This window comes from Podarcis muralis, chromosome 16 (genome assembly GCF_964188315.1).
Source record: "Podarcis muralis chromosome 16, rPodMur119.hap1.1, whole genome shotgun sequence".
In the NCBI taxonomy this organism is placed as follows: Eukaryota; Metazoa; Chordata; class Lepidosauria; order Squamata; family Lacertidae; genus Podarcis; species Podarcis muralis.
The window spans coordinates 28,958,029-28,975,792 of record NC_135670.1 but is presented as its reverse complement, the minus strand read 5'-3'; the positions used below and the strand labels follow the sequence as shown (position 1 = coordinate 28,975,792).

General features: G+C 47.5%; 1 long non-coding RNA gene across 1 annotated transcript in view; it reads left to right on the top strand.

The window, feature by feature from the left end:
• The first annotated feature begins 2,582 nt into the window (after positions 1–2,582).
• The window catches only part of LOC144325777 (uncharacterized), a 37,486-nt gene continuing 22,304 nt past the window's right edge, over positions 2,583–17,764 (top strand). The window contains exon 1 of the long non-coding RNA XR_013390957.1: positions 2,583–5,873. This is a non-coding gene — a long non-coding RNA (uncharacterized LOC144325777). The remainder of the gene's footprint in view (positions 5,874–17,764) is intronic.

Here is a 17,764-nt window from a genome sequence, read left to right as displayed (position 1 = left end):
ATAGGACTGTAGCATTGGAAGGGGTCCCAGGGATCATCTAGTCCAACCCCCCCCCAGAATGCAGGAATATTCAGCTGCCCCATATGGGGATCAAACCTGCAACCTTGGCATCATCAGCACCACATTCTAACCAACTGAGCTATTCAGTTTCCTGCAACGTCATTGTTTTAGTGACGTGCACATTTCTTTTGCAGCAAGTCCTTTTGCTTTCAGTGGAGCTTGCTGCCATAAAAGCTGCACTTTACTTAAAGGTAAAGGGACCCCTGACCATTAGGTCCAGTCGTGGCCGACTCTGGGGTTGCGGCGCTCATCTCGCTTTATTGGCCGAGGGAGCCGGCGTACAGCTTCTGGGTCATGCGGCCAGCATGACTAAGCCGCTTCTGGCGAACCAGACCAGCGCATGGAAACACCGTTTACCTTCCCGCTGGAGTGGTACCTATTTATCTACTTGCACTTTGACATGCTTTCGAACGGCTAGGTTGGCAGGAGCAGGGACCGAGCAACGGAAGCTCACCCTGTCGCGGGGATTCGAACCACCGACCTTCTGATCGGCAAGCCCTAGGCTCTGTGGTTTAACCCACAGGGCCACCCGTTTCCAGGTACTTTACTTACCTGGAAGCAAATCCCATTGAACACAGTGGGGCTTATTTCTCAATAGACAGGCATAGCATGGACTGGGCAGCTTCCAGTGTTGTGGGGTCTCCTGTGCGTGTGTGTGTTTGTGTTTGATTAAACCTCCAAAACCCGACAGCAGAAGATCCTAGACTGGGATTTGGTTGGAGGCCTTGAACTGAACTGAACTCAAGAGTTCAGTTGCACCCCATCCCCACCTTTTTTGTCCATTTCAGCAGTATAATCTGGGAAGGTGGAGAATCCATTTTGTTGTTGTTCATAGAATCTTAGAGTTGGAAGGGACCTTGTGGGGTCATCTAGTCCAACCCCCTTGCAATGCAGGAATCTCAGCTAAAACATCCAGGACAGTTGACCATCCAACCTCTGCTTAAAAACCTCCAAGGAAGGAGAGTCCACCATCTCTTGCGGGAGTCTGTTCCACAATGGGGAGACATAAGTTATTGCTGATCTACTATGAATCGCCCAGAGATCTACCAGTACATCCCAATCTCCTTTTTGCTCACCTCTGATTTATTGGATTTCACTGTTAATCAGTTAGGACACCCTTCTGCACCATACACTGAGAGCACTACTATTATACCACTCTGTAAACAGTAATGGCTTCTCCCAAAGGATTCTGGAATGTGTAGTTTGCTGAGAGTCGCTAGCAGGTTCCTCCCAGAGCTACAGTCCCCAGAACTCCCTGGGAGGAAGGATCAATCATTAAACTATTATGGGAATTTCAGCTCTGTGAGGGGAATAAGGGTCTCCCAACAGCTAACTACAGTTCCCAGATTTATTTGAGGGAAGCCGCCGCGGTTGTTTAAAGTGGTACGATACCGCTTTAAGTGCATAGTGCAAATGGGACCTAAAACTCATTCATTCAGGTGACAGTCCAACTTGACACCAACTTAAATAGATCTAAAGCTCTCTGGGTGCGTGATATTCCATTATTTCCTCTCCCTAAAGCACACAAAGGGATGCGGGTGGTGCTGTGGGTTAAACCACAGAGCCTAGGGTTTGCCGATCAGAAGGTCGGCGGTTCGAATCCCCGTGACGGGGTGAGCTCCCATTGCTCGGTCCCTGCTCCTGCCAACCTAGCAGTTCGAAAGCACGTCAAAGTGCAAGTAGATAAATAGGTACCGCTCCAACGGGAAGGTAAACGGCATTTCCGTGCGCTGCTCTAGTTCGCCAGAAGCGGCTTAGTCATGCTGGCCACATGACCCGGAAGCTGTACGCCGGTTCCCTCGGCCAATAAAGTGAGATGAGCACCGCAACCCCAGAGTCGGTCACGACTGGACCTAATGGTCAGGGGTCCCTTTACCTTTTAAAGCACACTTGTTTCTAAAACAAGAGCAGCTGTCTCTGCCATCCTTCCCTGTTCTCTAAATGTTTTGGATCACAACTCCCATCTTCCCCAGGCCAGCTCTGAACTCGTGCTTCTCTGTTGTCTTGCAGCCGAGTACACTACTGGGCTTGGGTTGAGAATTATAGAATTGTCGAACTGGAAGGGACCACAAGGGTCATCTAGTCCAACCCCTGCAATGCAGGAATCTTTTGCCCAACACGGGGCTCAAACCTAGGACCCTGAGATTAAGAGTCTCATGCTCTACCAGCGGAGCTATTTCAGATGCCAACTGAACTAACTTCCCTCAGGGTAGCCTTGAGGAAAGTCCCTTTATCCTAGCTCCAGGCATACCCACCTTGCCAGGACTCTAGAAATAAACTTAAAACATGTAACGATAAGATGAGGCTGTGTGTGTGATCTGCCAGTTTTCTAGTCGAAATCTCACTGGCCTGCGGTACAGGCATGTTGGAAGAATTACTGGAACTATTATATGAATGTTTTGCACCCATGTTTCATTTTATTCCTATTGATTTGTACAAAAGTGGTATATATCAGCAGAGCCCATACGTGTCAACTCAGAAGCCAGGTAAATGAGAATACATTTCTTGACAAGTATTTTTTATCTTATGTTAAGCAAAGGTTACAGCATTCTAGGAGAAACAACCCCCCCCCCAAATGCATTTCCTTTATTTGTTAATTCTAAACCCACCCTTCATCCAGGCAGGCACCAGGGACATACAGCAGGCATAAATTAAATATATATATATTCATGCCAAACGCAACATAGAATAAATCAACGCTGCTCATAACAAAATAATAAAAATGAGAGGCAACGATAAGCACGTCAAAGTGCAAGTAGATAAATAGATACCGCTCCAGCGGGAAGGTAAACGGCGTTTCCGTGTGCTGCTCTGGTTCGCCAGAAGCGGCTTAGTCCTGCTGGCCACATGACCCGGAAGCTGAACGCCGGCTCCCTTGGCCAGTAAAGCAAGATGAGTGCCGCAACCCCAGAGTCATCCGCGACTGGACTTAATGATCAGGGGTCCTTTTAACCCTTTAAAAGTGATCAGAGAAGAACAGTTGAGGGAGGGAGAATTCTGCAGTCGGAGGATACCAGCTTGGCTAGGGCTAGTTTACACTGACCCAGAGTGGCTCTCCATGGATTTGGACTGGAGTCTTTTCCTATGCCCTCCTGGAGATGCCAGGGATTGAAAGCTGGGCCCTTCACATGTAAAACACCAAGCTGCCTACTCCTCTGAACATGCTGTAGGGATGTGCGTGGCACTGTGGTCTAAACCACTGAGCCTCTTGGGCTTGCTGATTGGAAGGTCGGCGGTTCGAATCCGCACAACAGGGTAAGCTCCGGTTGCTCTGTCCCAGCTTCTGCCAACCTAGCAGTTTGAAAGCACACCAGTGCAACTAGATAAATAGGTACCACTCCGGCGGGAAGGTGAACGGCGTTTCCGTGTGATCTGGCTTCTGTCACGGTGTTCAGTTGCACCAGAAGCGGTTTAGTCCTGCTGGCCACATGACCCGGAAAGCTGTCTGTGGACAAATGCCAGCTCCCTTGGCCTGAAAGCGAGATGAGTGCCACAACCCCATAGTCGCCTTTGACTGGACTTAACCACTCAGGGGTCTTTACTTTTTACCTTTTACCTTCTGAACATGCTAGTGCTTCTGTTGAAAACTAAAATAAAAAAACTGAACACCAGTTCCTATAGATGATGAGAATGCTTAATTAAATTTTATATTCTGCACATCCTCTCAAAGGAGCCCAGGACAGCATATAAGTGATAGAACAATAACAACATCATGAAAACAACTTCCAATACAGATGCAGACTGGGAAAGATCGCAACTTAAAAAGCTCATTGAGCAAATCACATGTAGGAAGTCAGAGTAATTAAAGAGAGGGAGAAAAGACAGACAACCAGCACCCTCAATCCTGATACTATTTGGCTGAGTATACCATGAAGTTTATGTAATATAAAGGGCTGGACTGATGTAAATTGCCAAGAAAAAAAAGCCAGCCTTTAATGACTTGTTCTCAAACCAAATTTCCAATTTCCTGATGTGTACGTTTCATTCGCAAGCGTGCATGCTCATTTAACCAAAAACAGCCTTCCTCAAACGGATGTTATATGGGGCTGATGGGAACTGTAGTCCGAAACATCTGAAGATTGCCAGTTTGGGGAAGACTGACCAATATCGACATAGCACTGGCATTCCACTCCAGTGTTTCACAAAAGGAAGACACACTATTTGCATATCAAAATATCATTGGACCGAGACACTGCCCACTTTAAACACCCCTGAAGGTTCTGTATGGCACAAAGCTAAACTATGGAACTCACTGCCACAGGAAAGGAGACATCGGCGGCCACCAACCTAGATGGCTTTAAAAAGGGGATTAGATAATTTCATGAAGGGAGAGGGCTATCGGTGGCTACTAGGCCAGGATGGCTATTCTCTGCCTCCGCAGTGGGAGGCAGTAAATGCTTCCGAATACTAGTTTCTGGAAAGCACAGGAGAGGAGGGTGCTCTTGTGTGCGAATCCTGCTGGCAGGTACCCTAAAGGCATCTGGTTGGCCATTGTGAGAACAAGATGCTAGACCAGAGACTGGTGACTGGGAGCGGCCGCCGAGACCATATAACACCGGTCTTGAAAGACCTACACTGGCTCCCAGTACGTTTCCGAGCACAATTCAGCATGTTGGTGCTGACCTTTAAAGCCCTAAACGGCCTCGGTCCAGTATACCTGAAGGAGTGTCTCCACTCCCATAATTCAGCCCGGAAACTGAGGTCCAGCGCTGAGGGCCTTCTGGCGGTTACCTCGCTGCGAGAAGCCAAGTTACAGGGAACCAGGCAGAGGGCCTTCTTGGTAGTGGCACCCGCCCTGTGGACCACCCTCCCACCAGATGTCAAAGAGAAAAATAACTACCAAACTTTTAGAAGACATCTGAAGGCAGCCCTGTGTAGGGAAGCTTTTAATGTTTAATAGGTTATTGTATTTTAGTGTTTTGTTGGAAGCTGCCCAGAGTGGCTGGGGAAACCCAGCCAGATGGGCGGGGTATAAATAATAAATTATTATTATTATTATTATTATTATTATTATTATTATTATTATTACTACTACTAGATTGATCCAGCAGGCTCTTCTTCTGTTCTTAAAGTAATATATTAAATTTCTCTCTCATTGTTTGAATCTTTGAACCCTCCAATAACGCTTTAATGCTTAAAATGTTATTGGGATGCCTGAGAAGATCTAGCTAATTAAGAAGCAGCTGTGTGAGGGACCTAGGAAGCTGATGAATTCGGAACAACAGTCCATCTCCCCCATTACTGCCTTCACTGACTAGCAATGGCTTCTCCAAGGTATCATGCAGGACTCTTTCCCCCAGATCTACCTGCAGATGCTGAGAAGCTTTCACCTGCAAAACAGGTGCTCTACCACTAAGCCACGGACTTTCCCTAAAGGAGGGTGTGTCCTAGGGGCACCCCAGGGCAACTCACAATCCAGCCAGCCAAACAGAGGCCAGGGCCCTGCGTATAGAAGGCCCTGTGGCATTTCCAGCTTTTATGAAAATTATCAGACGACAGAAGATGGAAAGGACCTCAGTTCAAGACCCTGGAGAACTGATATGCCGTAAGAATAGACCAGCAGTGGGGGAGCTGTGAGCCTCCAGCTGCTGAGGGACTACAACTCCCATCATGACCACTGGCCATGCTGCCTGGGGCTGATGGGAGTTGTAGTCCCGTGACATCTGGAGGGCCACAGATGTTCTCCCATCCATGGGCTATGTGGAGAAAGAGTCTGACCTGGTATATATGGCTGCTTCCTATGTTCTGATTTTTTTTTTTTACAGGCAGGAAGAACAGGAAGTTTATTGAGGTCTTGGTGGGTCACTATACGGGTGAGTTTTGGTCAACTTGGTGGGCCAATGGGCATGCAGGCTTGTTGCAGGATAAGTACTATCTTGGGGTAATCACCCCAAAAATGGTCACTTGGGGCCACACTAGATCATGGTGTTGAGTCATGTGGTTACGCCACGCGGGCAGGATTTTTAAAGAACATAAATAGCCACCTGGGGCAGCTGCAGCTAGGGTGTTTGGCAGGATCCGACCATTGCATGACAGGGGGAAGGGGAGCACCAGTCTTTTGACCCCTGATCGGAAATCTTACTTGCAAATAGGAATGGCATTTCTCATTGGGATCATAAATCCAATTGGGCGTGCAATGGTGGGGTGTGTTTGCGCGAGGCCCCATACAGTTCTTGGCAACGTTAGCAAACTACACTTCCCAGCATTCTTTGGGAGAAGCCGTTACAGATTAAAAGAGGCATGATAGCTCTTTAAGAAGAGAAGAAGAGTTTGGATTTGATATCCCGCCTTTCACTCCCCTTCAGGAGTCTCAAAGCGGCTAACAATCTCCTTTCCCTTCCTCCCCCACAACAAACACTCTGTGAGGTGAGTGGGGCTGAGAGACTTCAGAGAAGTGTGACTAGCCCAAGGTCACTCAGCAGCTGCATGTGGAGGAGCGGGGAATCGAACCCGGTTCACCAGATTACGAGTCTTCCGCTCTTAACCACTACACCACACTGGCTCTTTAAATGCATAGTGCAGATGGAGCCTAGGTGTGCGACTTGTGTTTCTGCTTGGCTCCACCCACTTTTGGCACGACCTGAACCAATTATAGAACGCAGCAAAGTCAATTTAGTTTGGGATAACGCAGCCCTCGTCTTGAGAAACCTTCCCCCCGTCTCCCTCGAATGATTGCCGCAATATGGCTCAGCCCCCACCCTTTTGCTGGCTATTTATGTTTAAAATAACAACAACAACAACACAGCCTTCTTATGTTCATTTGCTTGGTTTTTAAATCTGGGACACTAGCCCTCACATCGCATCTAGTCTGCTCCCAAGACCAGTTTACCTCGTGTGAGTTTGGCTGCACATCTCTGCTAGGAAACAAGACCTCCTGCATATAGGATTTCCAGTTGGTCAATAAATTACCGTATTTTACGCTCTATAACACGCACCCGACCATAACACGCACGTAGTTTTTAGAGGAGGAAAATCCATAGGCATGCCACCCGTAGGCATTCCCTCCATAACACGCACAGACATTTCCCCTTACTTTTTAGGAGGAAAAAAGTGAGTGTTATGGTGCAAAAAATACGGTAAATCAATGAATTGATGGTCAGCATCAAGCTGCAGAAGAGGGGTGGCAAATAATTCTGTCGTAGGGTAGCATACTTTTTTTCTAGTTTTTAGGTATATTGCACAGAGGGCCCTTCCATTTATAAGATTTCCCTCACCACCGGCAGTTTTATACCCCAGGGATAGGAAACATGTTCCACCTCCTAGTATATTACTGGCTTGCAACTCTCAACAGTATTATGATGATGACTATTGTGAATTAAATTTATTACTTGCCCTTCACTAGCTGGTCCAAGGTCGAGTTACAGCAATTTAAAATTGGGAATGAAAAACAGTTGAAACAGATCCCGGGTACAGCAATAGGGTGGGACCTGAAAACATGTGTCTCAAGTGTCAAAGGCCGAGGTAAAGAGGGGTGACTGCATTTGCCAAAAAGCTGGGGGGGGGGGGAATTGCACAATTTAAGGGCTGCCACACAGAATGCTGTCTCCTGAGCCACCCCTGAACTTCTGAGGGAGGTGGAACAGCCAAGAGGGACTCCTACTGCTCTCAACACCCAGAAGGGTCTGGAGAGAAGGAGGTGGTCTCTCAGATGAGTCCTTCCTTTACTAATGGAGTCTTTTCATTCCTGACCAATGGCCATGCTAGCTGAGGGAGATGGAGTCTGGCCACATCTAGGAAAAGACAGGTTCCCCATCCCTGGAACTGAACCCATTGATTCAATCTGAGCTCCCAGTACAGCTGCTCTTTGCTAATACAGTCGTACCTCAGAAGTCGAACGGAATCCGTTCCGGAATTCCGTTCGACTTCCAAAACATTCGAAAACCAAATTGCTGCTTCTGATTGGCTGCTGGAGGATCCTGCAGCCAATCGGAAGCCCCGGCAGACGCTCGGCTTCCAAAAATAGTTCGCAAACCGGAACAGTCACTTCTGGGTTTGCAACGTTCAGGAGCCAAAACGTTCGGGAACTAAGCTGTTCAAAAACCAAGGTACGACTGTATATAAATACCAGGAAGCTTCATTTTGTAGACAAGATGAATTATTCTATTATTTTCTCATCCCTGTGCCCTCTCCATTCTGTAAGTTAGGGAACTCACAGGCCTTAAAAAAAGTTTTCATTTACAAACTTCTCCGTACCTAGGGTGTCCTCTGGGTATGTAAAAACCATTTCCTGCTCTTGGGGTGGGCCCACCTCACTTCCAAAACGATCAGCGCTCTGCCACCCAAATTTGCTGTTAGACGGAATGATGACAGACTGAAGCACTCCTAGAAACATTCTGTTTGAGCTCACATTTCAGGATATTTGGACCTTTGGGGCATCTCACGCTATTTGTATACATGCATGAATGTTGTGAGTCTGGGATAAAGTGGGCTGTTTCAAAGTGATCACCTGTATAGCAAGTTTTGCATTTGCCATCTGGATGCAGAAACCTTTCAAAAAGCCCTTTTGGTGTCGTGTCTGAAAATGGCCCAGTAGCCTGATCCATGCTTGCTTGCTTAGAAATGATTGTCACTGGATTGAAAGAGGCTTGCTCTCATGTAAGCGAGTGCAAATTTGCAGTTTTAACCTCTGGTTTAGGATTGCTGGGATGCAATTTATGCTGAATCTCAAACATACATTTTGGGTCATTTTGGCCTAACTGCCTTGGTTCCCCCCCCCCCCCCCTTAAGCTGGGAAAGTTTGTAGCCTTCTTTGCAGGGTGGTTGCGAGAAGGGAGTAAGAGGCAAAAAGCCCCGCTAATGAGAGAATGTTATTGAATAGATTGCTAAAAGCAATGAAGAGATTGCCTTGTACTTCTGATGGTTGGTCTTCTAACGTTTTCCCCCCTGTGCAATTGCAACGCTTACAGATACGTTACGAAACTACTCAAGTCACCCGATGCAGGAAGTAACATCCCATTTGAGAACCTTGAGGGTAAGACCCTATCAATATTGCCTCTGCTTCTGTGTTGGGTCCTAGTAGTGCAATATTGCTTATAGGGTCTTTTCCTTGGGGGGGCACTCTTCGAGGGAAGGAATAAATAAATAAGTAGAAACTGAACCAAAAGCGAAAGCAGAAAAGGGGCAGGTTGGTTAAACGAAGACAAACAGTTCTTGCGATCTAGAAGGGGGCGGTAATATATTATTTGGCGTTGGATGACATTGTGTTCTTCTCCTAGACGGATTTTTGTTCCGGGGTTTGTGGCAGTCTTAAGAGAAGAAATTGCCTCATCTTCGTTTTTTTAAATAGGCTAGATCCTGTGCAACCAGATATTAAGCGTCATTACTCAGAAAGACTTGCTACTGAGTCCACTAAGACTTCACAAGTTACAAGTGCATTGAACTTGAGATATTGAAAGAGGGCTAGGAATAAGAAGACCATTGTTTGCATGTATCAATAACCCAAAATTTCTGGCTCATTGTGGTTTACTGTGGACTAGCATCTTGCTGACGAATTCTGCCTGATCCCTCTCCCTTTGGTCCTTTCCAGACCAAAAAGCTTTTGACAAATCTGTCGATTTCAGTTTTTCATATCTTCAATATTAAATTCCTTTCTCCACATTTCCTCAGCAGTCTGTGGTTATAATTAACCATTTTTAAAAGTCCTTGTGAAAATCCATTGGTGTTTCAGTGCAAATTTCTCCTAAAGCAACATTTTTAATGTACTTTTGACTAAAATAGACACTTCTGCAAGCAATTTCCCCTAATATAAAGCTTATTATTATTATAGTATGCCTAGTTATGCATCATATTTTTTTATTTAGCATGCATAATGTCAATAATAATAGGCTTTATGTGCGCGCACACACACAAACACACACAAACATTTTTGAACACAATATTTGGTTGGAGAAGTCCACAGCAAAATTCAGAGAAGTGGAAATTTGAAACTTTTCTTCTGGTTTGTATATTGCTTCAGGAAGTGTGAATGCGGTAGGTGCAAACTGAACCAAATGCCTCACCCTGCCCACCCTGAGCTTCCTGTCACGTCAGAAACAGGGATCTTGAATTGTTGCCCCCTAATAAGTCTTGTGGGACGCGGGTGGCGCTGTGGGTTAAACCACAGAGCCTAGGACTTGCCGATCAGAAGGTCGGCGGTTTGAATCCCCGCAACGGGGTGAGCTCCCATTGCTCGGTCCCTGCTCCTGCCAACCTAGCAATTTGAAAGCATGTCAAAAGTGCAAGTAGATAAATAGGTACCACTCCGGCAGGAAGGTAAATGGCGTTTCCATGTGCTGCTCTGGTTTCCCAGAAGCAGCTTAGTCATGCTGGCCACATGTCATGCTGGCTCCCTCGGCCAATAAAGCGAGATGAGCGCTGCAACCCCAGAGTCGGTCACGACTGCACCTAATGGTCAGGGGTCCCTTTACCTTTACCTAACAAGTCACAGGCACTAACCAACCTTAAACCATGGTTTGTTGCTGGTTTGCTGGCTGTGGGATGATCCCTGATTCAAACATAACGGGAAGCTAAAGTTTCTTCCTGCTGTTTTATCCTGCTGTGGTCAGAGGCAGCAGCGGAGCAAACTGATTGGGGCCTGGGGCGACGTACATGCCCTGTGCCCAGGGGTGGGGCCAGCTGCCCGCAGGGCAGGGCCAGCTGGGGCAGGACACTCCGCGGGGTCTCCAAGAAGTCTGCCTGACTCCTCCCACTTAGCTGCCCTACAGCTGAGGGGGAGGCGGCAGGCAGTCCGTTTGGGGCAGAGCCTGCGGGCGCCCAAGCCACCGTGTCACTCGCAGGAGAGTCGCGTGGCTTGGGCGTGCTGCAGGCCGCACGGTGAGTGCCACCTGGCATTCTGTCACCCCCCAGTGGTGACTCCCGGGGCAGCCCGCCCCCACCTCAACCCCTTCCTCCGGCCCTGGTCAGAGGCAGAACGAAGTTGGGTTTGATCAGGCAACCTGCATCGGCATGTAGCTTCTTTACAGTAAACTGCAACAAGCCAGAAAGTCGGGTTTATCCTTTGGTACTTTTACACCGGCTGCATTCGCCGAAGACTTTCTGGCTTGTCGCAGTTTACTGTGAACAAGCAGTGTGTCGACGCAGTCCTTTGTTTGGTGCTTTTAAACTGGTTGCACTTGCACCTATTAAAAAACGAGTCGGGCAACTTGCACCGGCCTACTGCTTGTACACAGTAAACCGCGACAAGCCAGGATGTCTGATTCACTATTAGGGCCAGGAAAACCAGGGTAGAAACATCGATCCAAAGATTGATAGCGTATTACTCTGTTCCCACGGCTAATTTCACCTGATCGGCAAATGACATTTCGCCCAGTAATAGACCCAGAGGCGTTATATAGCTCTGCAATCCTGCTTTACTGAAAAGTATTTAAAAATAACAATACCCTGCAAAGTGATCACAAACGCCTGTTGAAAGGCAGCCGGATTCGGTTTGGGGAAGCCTGGCTGAATGGATTTCCTAAGCCAAGGGGACAAGGGCTCTATCTGATCAATAAAAGTCTCTTTCTCTCTTCCACCCCACTCCACCCCAGCTCAATACGAAGGTATGTGGGGAAACGGTGGAAGGGTGTTAAATCCCTTATTCCCCCCCCCCACTCCTTTGTAAATTATCAGTCACAGGAGAAGCGGGGATTGGGGGGGGGGATTGACAGAGGGCCTGAAAGGGTCTGGGTGGGTGGCCTCCCTGTTTTTCAGGTGGTCTCTCTGCTCTCTCTCTCTCTCTTCCAGGGACCTTTTGAGGCCCGGAGCAGAAGGGGGGAAAGGGCAAAGTGGGGCGGGAGCGGACTTCAGACCGGATTAGAACAACAGAGTAAAACACCAGGCCCGGAAAGGGAGAAAGGTGGTGAAGGGGGGTGGGAATTGGTGGGGAGAGAGAGCGCGCTCATCAATTCACTGCAGCAACCAGCGCTGTGAGGCGGGCCCAGGGACAATAGCAGCCCTTTTGGAGCCTCGCCCCCCCCCGCAACGAAGCCGGGACCATCTGTATCTCTGGCCCAGCGTGGTCTGTTGCCGACAGCAAGGGCCTTCGAGCCGTTAAATAGCTCCTGAGCTCTGTGATGAGGAAAGGTGATGGTCCCTGGGCAATTGGACGTGGGCGGACCCCCTTACCCCCCCCCCCCGTTTCTCTGCTGGCAGCCCCCCAAAGGCTACGATAATATATTGTAAACACAGCAGGTCGTGTTGGATTCCTGGGATGTTTTTATACATTCGGGGAGGAGGAGGGAGGCGGAATTAACTGTTGGCCCAACGCACATAACCGAGGTTTCGCTTTTCCGCAAACGTGGTGGGAAGATTCGAGGGCTGCTTTGAAAAAACTCTCTGACACATTAATTTTGTGGGTGGGTGTGTCAGAGCATGGGGGCGCTTAGGAGGTACGGGGGGACCCCAAAAGTTTCCAATGGGGCAGTCTGCTACTCTTTCCCTGTTGCACTACTGTCCAAAGTTACAGCTAGCAGTGCAATAATGAAAGGGCGTCAGCCACCCCTGAAGAGCTGCATTGGGCAGGGGGGGTCAACTTGGGTTGGACCATTTAGGATCGTTTTTTCTGGCCAAGCCCACCCTCTCTCCCTCCCCCCTCCCCGAAAACGTCATCTCAGCATTTGGTAACCTTCGGCGGTTTCTTGGGACCAGGTGAGTTGCGGCTGGGAGGTTGGCTGGTCCTATGGAGAAAGTAGTTTGACCCCAGATGGGCGGGGTATAAATAATTATTATTATTATTATTATTATTATTATTATTATTCCGCTGCCCCAGTGGTTGGCAACCGACGAGGCTGAAGGGACCAGAGTTTTGTTTTCTTCATCTGCTGACTTCCACGCAAATCCGAGAGAGGCTTTTATTTCACAGGTGCAGGTAATAGACTCAACAGCACCCACTGTACATGTTTCAGCAAGGAATTAATAGAATGGAACAAAGCTTTTGCCTGTGTACACTCCATACATTATGTTGCGAACCTCCCTAAGATCTACAGATTAAGAGTGGTATAGAAATTTGATAAGTAAAATAGAAATAAATAAATGAAATGAAATGAATATTCCCCCCTCCAAAACAAAAAAAACCCAACACCCAAAATTCCTGGAAAATGAAGCTTTACCCCTCGCTGAGCTACAGTTCCCAGCGCCCTTAACAAACTACAATTCCCAGTATGCTTGGGGGCTGTGTGTGCTTTAAATGTATGGCATGTACACAGTCTTTGATAACGCCTTCCCTGGAAAGAAATGATGGTGAGCCCGCTGCCCTTCAGATGCTGCTATACTCCAAGTCCCATCATCCCTGGGGTCTGATGGGTGTTTGGAGCCCTAGAGCAACGAAGGGTCCCAAGCCCTTCTCTATGGAACCCCAGTTGCTTGCTCTTTCCTTGCAGACTGGCTTAATGACAACAATGTTAAGGCTGGAGTTCAAATCCTGCTTAACCTGGGGGCAAACCCCACTGAAAAACAAAACAAAAAAAGCCACAAAAACGCAAAATAAATAGCAAAACCAGACAAACCTCAGTGTAACACTCAAAACGGAAGTGTGGAACTCAAAACGGAAGTGTGGCACTCAAAATGGAGCATGTTTGGTTTCCGAATAAAGTTTGCAAACCAGAACACTTACTTCCGGGTTTGCAGTGTCTGGGTTCCAAGTTGTTTGAGTACCAAGGCGTTGAGAACCAAGGTACCACTGTACAGGTGGGCACAAGGAATGTCCGAGGTGGGGGGGGGGGGGCTTGATGTGAATATTTGGGGAGACACATGTCCATCTCTAGGACACATTACTGGAGTCATCAATTCTCATTCGACGGAGAAAGGAAAATCTATTTCTGTAGGTCGGGGTGTGTGGAGAAGAGAGCTTGCAGTACTTGAACCAGAAGCATTTATGAGACTGTATGAAATGATTTCTCAATAAAGGCACGTTGCCCTGTGTTCTGTTTTTTAAAGTTGAGATTTGGATTTTATATGGGCTTATTTAATGCGGAGGTTCCCTTTTTTCCCCTTTCTGAATTCTCTCTTTTTTTTAGGAGGCCATTGTGTCAAAGAGTCATTTGGATGAGAAACAGGGATACAGGGAACTCCCGATTTATGCAGGGGTTGTGTTCAGAAGAACACATATTAGCCTGCCCCAAACCCCGATCTCCCCACCCCACCCTGCCTATTTGCGGTGCCAAAAACGGCACACTCGTCAGCAGTCACGTGCAAGTGGGGGGTTTGCCTGTACAGTGGTACCTCTGGTTAAGTACTTGATTCGTTCCGGAGGTCCGTACTTAACCTGAAACTGTTCTTAACCTGAAGCACCACTTTAGCTAATGGGGCGTCCTCCTGCCACTGCGCCGCCGGAGCACGATTTCTGTTCTCATCCTGAAGCAAAGTTCTTAACCCGAAGTATTATTTCTGGGTTTGCGGAGTCAGTAACCTGAAGCGTTTGTAACCCGAGGTACCACTGTACTGCAATAAATTTGTAGGGCATGGTCCGGTCTAGATGAGCACTTGTAAATTCCATTGATTTCAGTGCAAGAGACTTTGGCTCCATCTGTGCTATCGTATCATATCATCGTAGAGACCCCCCTCCCACTTTCCCAAATAAATATGCAGTTTATAACTGTCAACCCCTCTTTCCAGGGAACTCTGACAATTGTCGCTCTCTGAGAGGAATAGGGGATTCCTCACAACTTTCAGCAACTATGACGAAATTCCAGTTCCCAGGATTTTGGGGGGTGGAACGCCATGACTGTTTAAAGCATAGCTGTCAACTTACGGATTTGAAAATAAGGGGCCAGCAGCCTCGAAAATAAGGGATCATCAGCCAAAATAAGGGATCAACAATTACTTTGATAAAATACATATTTTGTTGTGTGCAAATGGCTTTAGATACCTATTGTTGTTGTTTAGTCGTTTAGTCGTGCACGACTCTTCGTGACCCAATGGACCAGAACACGCCAGGCACTCCTGTCTTCCACTGACTCCCGCAATTTGGTCAGACTCATGTTTGTAGCTTCGAGAACACTGTCCAACCATCTTGTCCTCTGTCGTCCCCTTCTTCTTGTGCCCTCCATCTTTCCCAACATCTGGGTCTTTTCCAGGGAGTCTTCTCTTCTCATGAGGTGGCCAGAGTATTGGAGCCTCAGCTTCAGGATCTGTCCTTCCAGTGAGCACTCAGGGCTGATTTCCTTAAGAATGGAGAGGTATGATGTTCTTGCAGTCCATGGGCCTCTCATGTGTCTCCTCCAGCACCATAATTCAAAAGCATCAATTCTTCGGCGATCAGCCTTCTTTATGGTCCAGCTCTCACTTCTATACATCACTACTGGGAAAACCATGGCTTTAACAATACGGACCTTTGTTGGCAAGGTGATGTCTCTGCTTTTTAAGATGCTGTCTAGGTTTGCCTTCGCTTTTCTCCCAAGGAGCAGGCGTCTTTTAATTCCATGACTGCTGTCACCATCTGCAGTGATCATGGAGCCCAAGAAAGATACCCATTAGGTCCATAAATTACCATTTAGCATATATTCAACACACAAAAAAGCAACAATTTGTTGTTGACAAAGGACAGCGGGACATAGAAAGGGCCCCATTACCTTCAGTAGCTTATTTAAGGGACATCATCCATAAGGGACAGCAGCGGGACATGGCGCTGGGATAAGGGACTGTCCCGCCAAATAAGGGATGCTTGACAGCTATGGTTTAAAGTGGTGTGTGATACGGCTTTAAATGCCATCAAAATAAGGTGGGCTTCAAAGTGACCAACATTGGCTGAGTTTTGCCTGAAGGGGGTTAAAATGTGGCGGTGGTCCCCTTTTATGCAAATCTGCTCTGTGATTATTAATATGGCAATAGAAAAGGACCGAATGGTGCTGTGGATTCTACCCCTCCCCAACATACTCACTAGTGTTGGGTTTAGTAATTATTAACAGAAGAGGAAACGATTTGTGGTTATGTAGCACAATATGGATGAATGACTGGCATGGAGGTAAGAGAGAGCACTGGGGGAAGTGTTTGGAAGGATGAATTAGGAGCGACACGTGGGACCTGCAGCAAAATTTTGCAGCATGGGGTGCGGTTGTTCACGATGCCAGTCAGTGCCACGTCCTTTTTCAAGGTACTCCATTCCGCATGCACATGCGTGCACACACACACATACACAGAGTTTTTCTGGGTTCTCTGCCCTCCCCCAACAGTTAGCACCCCATTACAGTGGTACCTCGGGTTAAGTACTTCATTCATTCCGGAGGTCCGTGCTTAACCTGAAACTGTTCTTAACCTGAAGCACCACTTTAGCTAATGGGGCCTCCTGCTGCCGCCGCACCGCCAGAGCATGATTTCTGTTCTCATCCTGAAGCAAAGTTCTTAACCCGAAGTATTATTTCTGGGTTAGCGGAGTCTGTAACCTGAAGTGTATGTAACCCGAGGTACCACTGTATTAATTCAGTCCTCGCTGGGTTTTGTGGGGTCACTTTTATTCGCCTTGGAATTATTAGAGGTTTGTGGAACATGTGTAAACCTCTGGGCTTCACCATGCCCGCCGATAGCTCTCTCTTTTGTGTGGATAATGCCATTTTGGCTACGTCGCGACCGTCACTCAACAAGTTAGCTGTTAGTGGACACAAAACATTCACGAGAGAATGGTCTGCCATGAGGTGGGTATTTATAAGAAGAGTGAAGTGGATTGTTTCTTGTTGAGTCAGGGGCCTTGTTTTGTTTTGTTTTTACATTTGTGCTTTTTGAACCTGCTTTCCTTCGCTGATTTAGGAACATAGGAAGCTGACTTCCACTGAGTCAGTCCTGAGTCATTTGCTAGCTTGCACACCTCCCTGCTCACCCCTCGCTTCAGACCATTTATATACGAGTCAAGCTGGCTTCAGTGCAGATCTTCTGCTGGGAAAACAGCCCCTCTAGTCTTACTCTCTGGTTCCCAGGAGGGCTGGTCCATGAGAACAAGTGGGGCAGTGCCCCACCAGCCTCAGCCTGCCTTTAACCAGCACCCCGCCTCCCCATGTCAGGCTTCTTACTTAAAACCAGCCCAACCCTAACCCTAACCAACACTGGCAGTCATCATCGTCCTCAAATTTCAGTGTTGCCCTTGCAGAACTTAACAGGGAGGACCATGGGGGACAAATCCAGACTGAGTTGGCTTTACCTGTCATTGACTCCAGCTTCACCCATTGTTTGAGCCCCCACTGCTACTTCCAAGGATTTGCTTACTGATCTTTAAGAGGGTCTAGTTGATCCAAAACACCCACCCACCCCACTCACACATGAAAACAAAGATCACCACAGCCAATCACAAACAAACAACCACACCCTAGGCCAACCCCAACCTCTCTCGCCACCAAAGGAACACAAGTGAATAGCACAGAACCTGCACAAGAGACGCTGACACAAAACCCCACATATATTAAGTATAATAGAAACATCAACACCCAACCCCGACCCCCATCTCCCCACCCCTTTCCCTTTCTTCTGAATGTCTCAACAAATGAAACTGATCTGTAAAAAATGTTACTTGGAGAGAGAGAGAGACATTGCACATACTTTTGTAAACTAAAAATCTTTAATAAAAATGCATTTTAAAAAAGAGGGAAAAGAGGGCCTAGTCTCTCCCATGAGGGACTTTGCCGACTTTTTGGAAGCCTGATGGCAGAATTCGGGCTTTTTTGCTTGAAGAACTGTTGTTGTTGGCATCCGTCTGTCTCTGGCGATGATGAAGGAGTGTGCCGAGGTCAGTAAAGTCAAACCA